The sequence below is a fragment of the Pteropus vampyrus genome, unplaced genomic scaffold (genome assembly GCF_000151845.1).
Source record: "Pteropus vampyrus isolate Shadow unplaced genomic scaffold, Pvam_2.0 Scaffold408, whole genome shotgun sequence".
Classification (NCBI taxonomy): Eukaryota; Metazoa; Chordata; class Mammalia; order Chiroptera; family Pteropodidae; genus Pteropus; species Pteropus vampyrus.
In genome coordinates, this window is record NW_011889189.1 from 692,623 (window position 1) to 706,245 (window position 13,623).

The 13,623-nt window shown below is 34.4% G+C and overlaps 1 pseudogene; it reads right to left on the bottom strand.

Moving 5' to 3' along the window:
- Positions 1–357: 357 nt before the first annotated feature.
- Positions 358–476, bottom strand: LOC111731917 (annotated as a pseudogene).
- Positions 477–13,623: the final 13,147 nt, after the last annotated feature.

Sequence of the window (13,623 nt, forward strand, 5' to 3'; positions counted from 1 at the left end):
ACTTTTAGCAACATTTTGGAGATATAATTTGCATAACATAAAACTTACCCACTGTAATTATACAATTCATGATCTAGTAAATTTATATAGTTGCATAACCATTACTACAATTAGTTTTGGAAACTGTCTATCACTGCAGAAAGTTTGCTTGTGGCCCATTCCAGTCAATCCTTGCTCCCACCTGCAGTCCTGGGCAACCACTGATTTCCTTTCTTTTTATTTCTTTTATTTTTTTTTTTAGGCGAGGCAACCCTTGATTAACCTCACAGATTGCAAGGACCTTATCAGCTTACAATCCCTTATTTATTTATTTATTTATTTATTTATTTATTTATTTATTTATTTATTTATTTTTTACACCTACAGCACCTGGTCTTCCTAGGTGGTCTCCCATCCAAGTACTAACCAGACCCAATACTGCTTAGCTTCCGAGATCAGAAGAGATCAGGCTTGTTCAGAGTAGCATGGCTGTAACCCAGGTTTCCTTTCTATCTATAAATTTTCTTTGTACATTTTATATAAATGGACTCATAAAGTATGTAGTCTTTTGTATCTGATATCTTTCACTTAATATAATGCTTTTGAGGTTCATTCACATTGAGGCATGTATCGGTAGTTTTTTCTTTTTCTTATGTAGTATTTCACTGTATGGTGTATCACATTTAAAAAAATAAAAAATACATTTACTAGTTGATGTACGTTTGGATTGCTTCCAGTTTTGGCTTTTAAAAATAATGCTGCCATGAACATTCATGTACCTGTCTTTGTGTGGCACTGTCATGCTTTCGAGAGGAAATATTTTGACCTCAGCCATTAAGAGTTTAGAAAAGGTGTCCATTTCATAGATAGTAATGTAGAAACTAAGATATACTTGGAGAACCAGGGACAGGAACCTGGCAGGTTCTGCCAAGCTTCTGCTTTCTGTCATGTCGGCTTCAGTCTTCTAACAGAAACCAAGTCCTGATCAGCAACATTGCATGGGGGATTGGGAGGGAGATGAGGGGTGATATCCAAGCCTTGATGTAAGCAAATGCAAATGCAAAAAAACAAAAACAAATACAAAGAAACAGGTGTCCACTTCCCAGGGAGGATGTTGGCTCTCAAGGTGGAAGCTGGGGATTGGCCATTAAACCAAAGCCTTAATCATGTGCAGCTCAGCTAAAGCCATCATGACAAAGAGAAGTACTCAAAGGGAAGTCTGGGTGGCTGAGTAACCTCTGAGATATGGTTCAAGATTGGAAGAAGAGAGATCTGAGCTGGAGATTCACTTTTTGGCACTTCCCTGACCTACTTTTTGGGTAATATATTTAGAAATATTGGCATAATTTACAAATCAGCATATACACCTGTCAATGCACCTTTGCAGAAATTCCTTAAGAATTTAGTTTCAAGCAGTAATATCTTTGCTAATATAGTTCACTAACACAAGTCTTGGGAGTGTTGGACATACATTGGTATTATTAAGACAAGTTTATAAGAATAGAATTAAGTTGTTTTTAGTCCAAAGTTATCTCTTTATTATGCCATAAAATCTATGTATAGAATAAAAAGTAAATGATGCTCAATTAAGCTATCATTTCAAAGAATATCCTTCCAGAAGAAATACACATGCACATACAGTCTTATATACCCCAAGCATCCCAAAGTGTCATGGCCTTCTGAGATCACTGTTTTCTTAACTGTCTGAATGTTTCTTTAGCTCGGTATTTCTTGGCATTCCTGGGGAGTGCGTGCCCTCTCCTGGTTGTTGTCTGTCACTCCACTTTGAACGGCTCCTCTAGCGTTTCTTGTCACGTTGACCATCTGTAGTAGTAGGAAACCGGAAAAAATTTAAAAACTCATTCATGGGAAACCAGACACCCTACTCACAAACTATGTGATGTTTTCTCTGAGTCCTGGCTCTAACCTTGCTCTAGCCATCTGGTCCATGAACACCAGCACAGTGTTGTGTCTGGGTGGATGCTATCATATAATGACCGATGAGTGGTCTTAAGTTTAAGACCATTCAAGAGACAGGATAGAGGAAACTCTTTCATTACGAGATGTAAAAACGGGAGAAGAATGCTTATATGCCATAGTTCGTGACTCCCAAACAATGAGTATCATTGGTTTGCTTCTTGCAAATTAAGACACTTTTTTAAGTTATCTATCTGGAACCCACCTATGAAGACTGGTCCAAGGATGTAGTTATTCATATTGCTTAACACTTTGCTGACTTTGTTACTGTACTGCAGTGGCTTACACAGCCAGTAAACTCGCACTATCTGGACTTGTCTACCTTGCATATCAAGACCTCCCAATGATGTCTGACATTGCCCTTCTCTGAATATCCAGTGAGTGGTACCAGGTGGTCATCCATAAAGCTATTATCAGGAAGACCCCTGATTGTCCCCATTTTACTATGTAAATCACAGAAATCCTGTGGTAGTCTATCAGGGGTGAAGTGAAGGGAGCATATGGGTCCCCCAACCCCCAGCTCAAATAATGTCCTCTATTTTTACAGCCTAGTCCAATTCTTTTTAATTTTGTTATATCAACCCCTTAATGTCAATCATTCTTCTTTTCCTTCATTAGACTCATGATGGCCCTAGGCTGTGGGTTAAATAATCTTATTAAAAATCGTACAGTGAAAGCAAATTCGGGGCTAAAATTCAGGATCATCATGGGAATTAAATAAGTTAATACACAAAGGAACTCAGAATAGTGGCTGGCTCACAGTAGATACTCAACAGACATAAATGATGATGATGAAGACGATTATTACAATGCATAGAAAAATTCTACTGAACTTTTATTTGTTCCTTATTCCATTCATCTATCTGTTCTGACATCTCTACCACATGGACTCATTATTATACTTTAAAAATACAATTGAATATCTAGTAGAGAAACTTCTCATTTTCTCCCTGAATTTTCCTGTATATTTTTACATTTTTTTCTTCCAGATGAATTTCAGAACGATTTATGTCAAATACTAATGAAGGTCCTGAACAGAAGTAAAATGATATCTAAATTTGGAGAGAATTACTATTAACATAGTATTGTCTTATCTTCCTAGAACATGTCTTGTCTCCACATAGTCACACATTGTATTGAGTCCTTCAGTAGAGATTCATTGTTGTATAATTATCAGACATTTTTCTAGTCTCATTTATTCATAAGAGTTTTATATGATTTGCTGCTATTGAGAATTATCCATAATAAATGGTTGCTATTTGTTTTATAAATGCTTTACAATGCTATTGAATTTATGCATTTATTCTGTACTTTAGCCATCTTACTGAATTCTCTCATGGTTCCTCAGTTAAATTTGATAACCTGCAAAAACGAAATAAGAGAAATGTGAGTCATAAATATTCTGAGAGAATCTTCCACAGCAAAGAATAATTACAGAAAAATTTTTCTTGGACAATTTTAGAAAGAGAACAGAATTCAAGAAAATAGATAAATACAAGATTGTAGTGCTGGCATGCTTTTTTTCCTGAAAAGCGATACCATTTTAAAAAAAATATATATATAGTTCGATTGAATACACACATAAATGACATTTTTTATTATTTCCATTAATCTCTCCCCCCGCCCCCTTTTTTTTAACAAGAAAATGATCCTTCTAACCTCAATTTTGGCAAGAAGTTACCCCTTGCTGAAACACTATTCCACTAATATTTTCAGAAAGAGTGGAATCTGGAATAACTTGTTTTTATTGAATCCATGGTGGCTTCATTGATGATCACTTTCTTTGCTAAGTAAATATATATTCACTCTAAAATTTCCCTAGAGCTGTTCTCAGACTCACCAGGTATATTTTGTGGCTTATATGTTTTCTAGTTCTTTGAAATCCAGAATAAAAATGGCCTGGTTTTTGTTTGTTTATTCAATAACTCAGTCTTGCTTTGTGGTGATTGGCAGCTGCTCAGTGATTCCATCTGCAGGTTCCCTCAGCCCCAGGATGTAATAACCCTGAGCCAGGAGACCTGAACTAGTCACGAGTTGGTAGGAAATATCTGAAGATGTTTTCATCTGTTTTGGCCTTCAGCTTCCTCTTTCCTTTTTACTGGATTTCTAGTCTAAAGGTGATTTTATTTGACAGAAAGGATTAAAGAAAGAAATTTCTGAACAGTGCATCATTCTCATTAATCCATTTGCATTATATTTTCTTACCCTCATGCAAGCTCTTTCTATTCTTCATCTGAACATACCTAATCATATTCATTTTATGTACTTTATGCTTTCTTACATGTCTGTTGTTGTCTTCAATATTTATTCTATGATTTATGCACCTTCTTCATTCTTCCTAGTGTATTTATTTGGCAGTTAAACTTATTATATAACTCCCTATGCAGCTATTTCAGACTCATGAATCTTGCCTTTCATCTGGATTGGGGAGAATTTGAGTCTACGTAAATAAATTTAATCTTTGAATGGATTTCAACCTTCTTAAATTGTAACCCCTTTTAGAGTCTCAGGCCATGTTATTACACCTAGATATTTTCTAAACTTGTGAAATTCTCCCCATTCCAACTCCAAAAATTAGATTTTACTTCTGGATTTAAATGTTTTCTTATTAGTATATCCTATCCCTGCCTTTCCCAATGATGATTAAAATACTAAAGAAATCAGAGAAAAGAGGAAAATATGCATATGCATGTACACACACATATATGCGCTAGAACTAACAGTTAATTTATTGGATGATTCTAATAGAAGCTAAATATTCATTAACTACAATGTTGAATGAGTCTAATGAAACTTACTTTTGGTGAACTACTGGTGCTACTTGGCCTGAAACAGTGTTAGTCCAGTCACAAAAAAAAAGTAGGTTGAAAAGAATAATCTGTCTACACCTGCCCCCATTTATAAATTTAATGACTGGAACAACCTGAAAACTGGGCAACTAGCTTTGCATTACAGAGATACTTCTCTTTGAGAAAATTATAAAGCTGCTTCCACTTCAAACCAGAGAGCCCATCTTTTATGTGTATATATTCCTCTTTTATCACTACCTCTTAGAGAAAGAATTTCCAGAAAACAGCTAGGCAGGAAACGGTGGTGGTGAGAGAGGCTGGGGGAGAGTTAGGTAGGAGATTAATCAAGGCATGCCACATTCTGAGAGTTAAGTTTTCCTTATATGAGCTCTGAAGGTAGCAGCGAGGCTGGCTCTGAGGGTATATATAATAACAAGTGTAAGTTTTGAAAAAAATACTTCTTATGGAATATATTGCTACTTCTTAAATCTCTTCTAATTTACCTCCGACTTTTCTCTCCTTCATTACATTCCAGTTTTACTGGTCCCTTAAAATTCTGTAAACCCACCAGTCATGCTTCCAAATTTGCACTTGCCATGACCTTAACCTGTAATGCTCTTCCCAAGACAACTGCATGGCTCATCCATTTCTTTCATATTGACACACATTATTACCTCTCAATAAGGTTTTCACTAGTGACCACTAGATGCAACTTTCTAAGAAAATGAAAATTATATTAAGAGCTGTGCACATTGACATGATATTCAGCTATATATCTGAGAAGGAGTTTAGGACAGAATACAAGCAGATAGAGTTAACCCAAGGTCATTCTGCACATCTCATTGGTTGACAAATACTAAGTCTGGAAATATTTCTCTTTATTGTAGAATTAGTTATTACTTTAAAAAACAAACAATAGGGATCTATGGCAACATCTCATAACAAAGAGCAGCGAAGATAATTTTAGATCTGAGAGAAAAATTTCTGAAATTAATTTACTTAAGGAACCAGAAGAAAATATATTCTGTATATTCACAATATATATCCACACACAATGGAAGAAGTGTAGAAATATATAAGAGAATAAGTTGAGATAAAAATATTAATATCAGATGAAAACAGAGATTAATAAAATAAAAATATAAAGAGGAAAATGAAAATGTACACTAGATAAATTAACTATAACCTTGACATTGAGAAATAGCGATTAAAAAATATATAAGGATATCTAGCAGACTATAGCAGTAACAGACAAAGAGAATGCAATAATAAGAAGATGGTTGATCTGGAGCAGAGAAAATGTAAAGGTGTGCCTGTAAAATAATTTGTATACTTAGAATGGTGCTGGAACACAGAAAGCAGATGAAGAAAAGACTTTTCTTCACAATTTTACATGTCAAAAGAAAATGGAATTATCTATACAATTTTGATAGAAATATATTGTGATCACCAAAATTACTACTCACTTCCAACAAGTTGAAGTTGAAGACAAAGTAACAGAAAGACATTTTCAGAAAATTTAAAAGTTACAAAGCTTAGCAAGGTAGCAAGATATGCAAGGAATATAGAAGTATTAATATACAAATCTTTGGTGTTGTTATTGAGGAAACTTCAAATTGTGGCAGAGGTCATGTCCTAAATGAGCTCATGTATCATGAGAAAGTAAAGAAATTGGGACTTTATCTGGTATGTCATAAGACTGTGTCTCCCTCTCCCACCAGAGGCACCTGTGCTTCTGACCAACTCGCTATAGACGGGAGGTTCCAATGACTGCCTCTTCCTTGGGAGCCATTAATTCGCTAAAGTGACTCACAGAACTCAGAGAAACATTTTACTTACTAGGTTACTGGCTTGTTATAAAAGGATTAAACTCAGAAGTATTGATAAATTAACTAACTCTAAGATCAACTCTTCAGCCAATTTAATACATGTTCAAGTGCATTTCCTCCTTCCCCCTTCCCCCCCCCACTGGGAGAGGCCACACAGGCCATTTTATAGACTGCTATCTTTGGAGAAATATTCATTTCACTCTTTTGAGGGAGAGAAGTTGATTTAAATTATTTTTGGCTCCATTTTTAGAGATCCTACAGTTAAATAATTTTTTTTATTCCCTAAATCATTGTATTATAGTTTCAACAGCGTCTCTCTGACTTTTGCCATCAATGAAACAAAAGATTCTTTCGAGGAACTGACCAGTAAAAAAAGAATTACTGGTAATAATATTTTGGTTCATTCTGTTAAAACAAAGATTTTATTTGTGCTTATTATTGATCGTCTGCTCAAAATCCATTCAAAAAGAAGTTAAATGATTCTGTTTATTTTGGTGAAAATGTATCTGTAACTTTAAAACGTCAGCTGTTTCACTGAATGGTTGTATATTATTAAATTTGGGTCTTAGAATGCAAAGCAATGCATCAGTCATAAAATTATTGAAGAACATCATAAAAAAATTTAAAGGCAATGAAATGACAGGTAAGGCTGAGGACTCTCAGGGCCTATCTACTGCCCCAATGGACTTCCTTCTGCATCTGCTCAGGTAAAGATGCAGGGCTTAGGTGTGAAGGCTAGAAACAAGATGATTCTTTCACTGCTGTGGTTGCTGCCTGTGAGGACAGAAGAAGTTCAAGGCCTAATTATTCTCTCTTTTAAAATGTAAATATTTACCTGAAAAATTTGAGAATACTTATTCATAAAGATGTATGCACCATTATGTTCATTGCAGCATTATTCGTGGTACCCAAGACAAGGAAAAAACCAAAATGTCCTTAGGCGGATGATTAGATAAAGAAGATGTAGTACATATGTACAGTGGAATACTACTCAGCCATAAAAAATGATGAAATATTACTATGTGTGACAAAATGGATGGATCTAGAGAGTATCATGCTAAGTGAAATAAGTCAGATAGAAAAGGACAAAAAACATATGATTTTGCTCATATGTGAGACATAAAACAGAAAGCAATGAACACAAAACAGAATTACAGATACAGACAACAGAATGGTGGTTACCAGAGGGGGAGGGGCTTGGGGGAGGATAAAGAGTGTAAAAGGGATCAAATAAGCGATAATGGAAGGAGATTAGCCTTTGGATGGTAAGCACACAATGCAATATACAGATGACGTGTTATAGAATCATACACCTGAAACTTATATAAGGTTATTAACCAGTGTTTCCCCAATAAATTTAATTAAAAATGTGTCGGAATACAACCCGCCTTGCCTTATTAGGATACAAACCCAAGTCTCCCACAAGCTTGCCCCTGGCTGCCTCTCAGACCTTATCTCCTTCCCTTCTCTCACCTCTCATTAGCCCCTGCCACTCTCAAACACACGAGGAGTGCTCCTGTCTCAACGACTTTGCTATTGCTTTATCCTGTGCCTGAAACTCTTTTCCTCAGATACAGACACTCACTCTGCTCTCTAAACTCCCTCCACGCTCAGTTCATGTCCCCTTATTAGAGAGGTCTTTCTAGAATATTCAGTTTAAAATAGGATCATCTCTCTTCCCATCACTTGGTTCCCTTGCATTATTGTTCTGTCTATCCCTTCATTACCACCTTGCATTTGATATTTGTTTATCATCTCTCAGCCCCTATTAGAATTGAAATCTCCAGGAGAGTGGAGACATTTATTTTATTATGTTTTTCCCCAAACTATGCCCCTGGCACATAGTAAGATCTCAAAAGACTGGTTAAAGAAATTGTTAAATGAAATTAGCAAGACACTTTCTTTTTTACTTCAAACACCCAAAGTGATAAATAGAATAGCTTTATTACTTTAATGATCAGGAAATGAAGGTGAAGGATAGAGAGGTCAGTGAATGAAAAATTTAGGAGAGCATTTCAGAAAGAAGAGACTTAAAACACAACCCAGGATGTGAGTTATCCCAAGAAGAGAGAACTCTGAAGTCGCACTATGATCACTATCTTAGTTTTCAACTTTATCCAGAACTTTTCACTTACTTCTATCAGTCCCTTATTTCCTCTTTTAAAAATATATAAGCTTTATAATCATGAAGTAAACTGATACCATCTCCTTCTTAAAAGAAAACAGAAACACTACTAATAAAATTTGATTAACTCTAGAAATGCTTATTTAGAAAATTATTTTTGTATGCTGTTTTTTAATATAGCTTTCATATAATGGCTTTTAACTTTTCAATAAAAAATGCTTAATGGGATAAATCTAGAACAATCTTATCTGATACTTGCGGCTTTATAGCACTCTATTTTTGTTCAGGAAAAAGGAATAATGAGCTAGCTAAGAATAATAATGTGGAAGATAGAATGTAGTGATAGCATACCATTATTCACTTAAACATCTCTGAAAATCATACTTCCTTTATTTTTGTGAAGCCAAAAATATGCCTACCATTATCAGCAACTTCTTATCCATATCTTGTATGTTTTTACAATAAGAACTATGTTCTGACTTGCTGTTCTATTTCGTTGTGCTGAACTTAACAGTTTCAGTTTTCCTTTATATAAATAGAGAGAGAGAGAGAGACAGACAGAGACACACAGAGACAGAGAGAGAGAGAGACAGAGTACTCGAATAGATTTATGCTTTTAGAGTTTTTACCCTTAAAGGCCAAGTACATCTATATACAAAATAAATTAGTTTCTTCATAAAATATAATGTGTTTTTCATGATCAAGCATGTTCTTTGCTCTCTAACATTTTTTTACCGTATCTTAAATGTATAAGCTGTCAGGAGCTTAGTAAAGAAATGACAAATAATTTACATTATTTCCCCTCCAGAGTTAAACTAATGCCACAGACATATATTAATTTCATATTTTAAACTACATATATCTTCTCAATAAGACTGCCTCCATTTTTTTTCACAAAATTGTATTTTGAGGCATTGTAATTGAAATGTTTTTATTTCTATAGCGATTCACCACCATGTGGGCAGCTAAGGGCAACATTTTATTTCCAATTTTATAGAAAGTATAATAATAATGAAGTGAATTATAATTGAGTTCTGAACATGAATAAAATGTGAAAAAAAGATAAATTTAATTGGCAGATTGTACAAATACATAGAATTTAATGCCATTTTAACGTTTTCTTTCTAAACGAGAACATTGCATTCTTTGAAGTTTTTAAGACTGCAGGTGTTGGCGATGACCAAGCCACTTCTTTCTCCAAATCAGTTTTTATTGCTTACCTTGTCATTACTGTGAAGAAATGATTTATCTTTACAACCAAAGAATTTAAGCTACAGCCTGACAACAGATTGGATATTTGGTGCTCCTACTTGGGCACTGTTTTGTTAATTGAATATTTTTCTTATTACTGCAAAACTCAGTGTATTTTTTTTGTATACTTACATATCTATTAAGTACATAAAGCATAAAAAATCAAACAGCCCCAATTTTGAAATTTTTGAAATTTTTAAGAAAAAAGAAATGTCCTTAGTTATTCTTAATTATTATGGTTTTTTTTTTTTTTTAAATCAAGTTCTTGACTGGAATTATGTGCCTTTTTAAATACTAATAGAGTGAAAAGAATTATAGAATGGATATTAAATAATTCTATTAAATCTAGCTACCTTTATAAAACCTAACCCTTTAACTAACTTTCCGCTTGCCAAAACAGAAGAAAAATATTGTATTTAATTCTCAGTTTTTTCTAGAAGTTTCTTCTAAAGAAGAAAATAGTCTATAGATAATGTGTCTTAGAGCATTTATATGTCCAGCTTAATAATCGGTTCTCATGCCCAGCTTAATTCTCCTGTTCCAGTTGTTTAGTTATGTTTCATCAATTTTACTTCAAAATATTTATAATTGTATTAATAAATTCAATCCATTGAGCATATATTGTATCCTAAAAAGGACCCTCCCTATAAGGTTAGTGCTATTATATTTCCATTTTACAGACTAAACTTAAAAAAAATCTAAAACATAAAGCTGGTAAGTGAAGTAAGCAGAATTTTAACACAGATCTGTCTCTAAGGCTACACTTAAAATGTTTGTTACTTATTACTCAAAGAAGGGAAATTACATGTGTTGGTTCCCCTATTTAGTGTCACATATTACACAGGTGGATTGCAAGTTATTCGTTCCTCACCATAGTACTATCTAAGATGAATATTTAACAGCATTATTGTACAAATGGGCAACCTGTGTTCCGAAAGCTGAATTCTCTTCCCATAACTAGACATGTAGCCATGGGAAATACATGTAACCCCTTTAAGAAAAATGAACATTTAGTTTTGATTCTTTAATGATACAGTCCCCATCCATAAAACTTAAACTATTTCAGAGGGTCCCCCAAAATCACTGCCATTGTACATAATGCTCTATTCCATAATCCAGCATCTATGTCTTCTGCGGATTCTCTGCTGGGAAGGAAACATAATTGACAGTTATATCTTTTCCTCTGCCCTACTGTCAGACTCTGATTTTAATAAAGTCCTCCCTCTTGATCCAAACACTCTGGGAAATATATGTGTGGATAAAATGTATGTGTGGATAAAATCTTTTTTTTTTTTTGCAAAAAGATTTTAGATATTTGGTCAGGATGATTTCCAAGTTAACTTCCAGCTTTATTCCTGGTTTTATGCTCTATTCTCTATAGGTGCACAATGGCTTTAACTGAGACAGTTTATATTTAAAGTAGATTTTGGCAATGACATCTCATTAAAGAAGAATCCTTGTATGTGGACTTCATTTACTTCCAGCTGAAGAAACAAAATGAAGTAACAGGATAAAGAAATTCTCAAAACTCAACATCCCTAAAGGCAAATTTGTAGAAATGTCTGTTACGAGAAGACAAAATCACAAGAGATTTATGCTCAATAGCTTTGCTTTCTTTTTCTGCTTCTGTGAGGCAGAAGACATTATTTAGCAGAGCCAGGAACAGGGAATTAAAAGTAAATAGTTCATCTTGTTCTTCTCAGACAAAGTCTTCCTGTGGTGTATGAGGAAGGATGAGATGAGGAGGAAGAGCCAACGGAAACATCCAAGATCAAGCTGAATGCCTAGCTGTGTAAAATTCTAGGAATATTTCTGTGCATGTTTGAAGATACAAGAGTAGACATAAAAGGAAAGAAAGAAGCTTAAAATGGAGTGAAATGTGGGGCAAAAATGAGACTATGAGGAAAAGCCTTAGAAATTATAGACAGCATAAAAAGCCTAAGAGAAGTTAAAGTTGATTAAATTGGGGTTATGTTTTCCTCTTAGGAGGGAAGAAAGAAAATGAGTGAAGTTAAACATGGAGTTCGTGATTCCACTAACAATAGTTACAAATGAGGAAAAGTAATATTTGTGAATTATGGAGGTGAAGTGGTGGAGAAAGCAAGACAAATTGTGCTTTTACTGTTCAAATAATGTTACTGAGGCATCGATGCCACCTGGTGGCCAACATCAACTTTAATTTTGGCCGCTTCCTGTTTTAGGGAGAGGGTACGAATACTTTATTGAAAAAGAAGTCATGAAGGAATAAAATCACTGCCATTGCGTCCCCCACAACCTCTAGTTCGTACTCCCTTCCAAGGCTCCTCCACTTGTAGAAGCCTGTACTTAGTAGGTACTTACCTCTTATGGAAGAGAGCAGAAAATCACTTAATACGGATAACGTTTTGCACTTTCAGTTCTATATCATAGTATTTTTCCTGTTTAGAAAGATTAGCTCATTTTTAATTTTTTAAATTTGAATATTTGATTGGCAGCCCTGCACAGAAAGTTAAACGCTCAATTTTTAAATAAGACATTCAACAACCACTTGACAGAATTTCACTTTTCCCCTCCTCAACATGATTTGACAAGATGTTTTCTTATAACTACATTGCGGGAAGAGTCAGCCAAGTGACTCTAAGTCCCACACTCTGAAAAATTGTACATTGAGAGCGACGGAGCGAGGATATAGAGGAAAAGGATGAAAGAGATTCTTGCAGCTTAGACCTTGATTGCCCTGGTCTCAAAAACCTTGGAACTCGAAGAAACTGCATTTAAGGATCTACTGATAATATTTATAACAACTTGTCTCTTTAGGTTTTTCATCATTTTAATCAGATTGCATAAAATCTGTCTTCACCATGTTAATGAGTGAAATCACCACATTTAGTGGAAACGTTTTAGACAACTAAATAATCTCATAATAACCAATCCTATGCTGCTTCTGCCTTAAAGCACTAGGAAACAGAGGTGCAGACCCACACTTAGACTAATGTAGTCACAGGTTCTGGCTTCACACTCAGTTCCTTTCTTCCAAGTAATTGATAATGACAGTGTCTATTTCCTGTACTCTGACAATCCAACACAATCACAGTCTAAGCAAATGCAAAAGAGATACAGTCTTTAATTTAATCTCTACTTTCTTCTGTCAGCAATGTCCTCATTTATTTTATACTTTTTTACTTTTAATAGCTCTACTTGAAGAGTTCTTCATGGGCCCTTTTTTCCCACTTTAATAAATGAAAGATGGTGTAAATGTCAAGAGGAAGGAAAAGTGTAGACAAAGAAGAGATATATGGCATTAAGCTTTCATCAGTAAAGCTGAATGAAGTGAATGTTGCCAGTAACATGATGTTACTGATTTCTAGATACTGCAAGTATCTTTTTTTTAGCCAATTCAATTACAAAAGGACCCTTAAAAAAGGCAATAATATTAATATATCTTTGGGAGACACAATTTCCAAAGAGTAGAAAAGTACTGTGGAATCATATACAAAAAGTCTGAGTATTTTACTCTTTTGCTTTCTCATCTTATCTAGTTCTTCTGCAGTGTCAGGGAGGCCTCCGAATCAGTCAGACATATTATATTTCCACAAATTTTACCCTATTTGTTTTTATCATTTACTTAATATATATTTTAATTCACTTGTATTTGGCTATACTCTAGGCAATGCAATGCATGAAATGACAACTT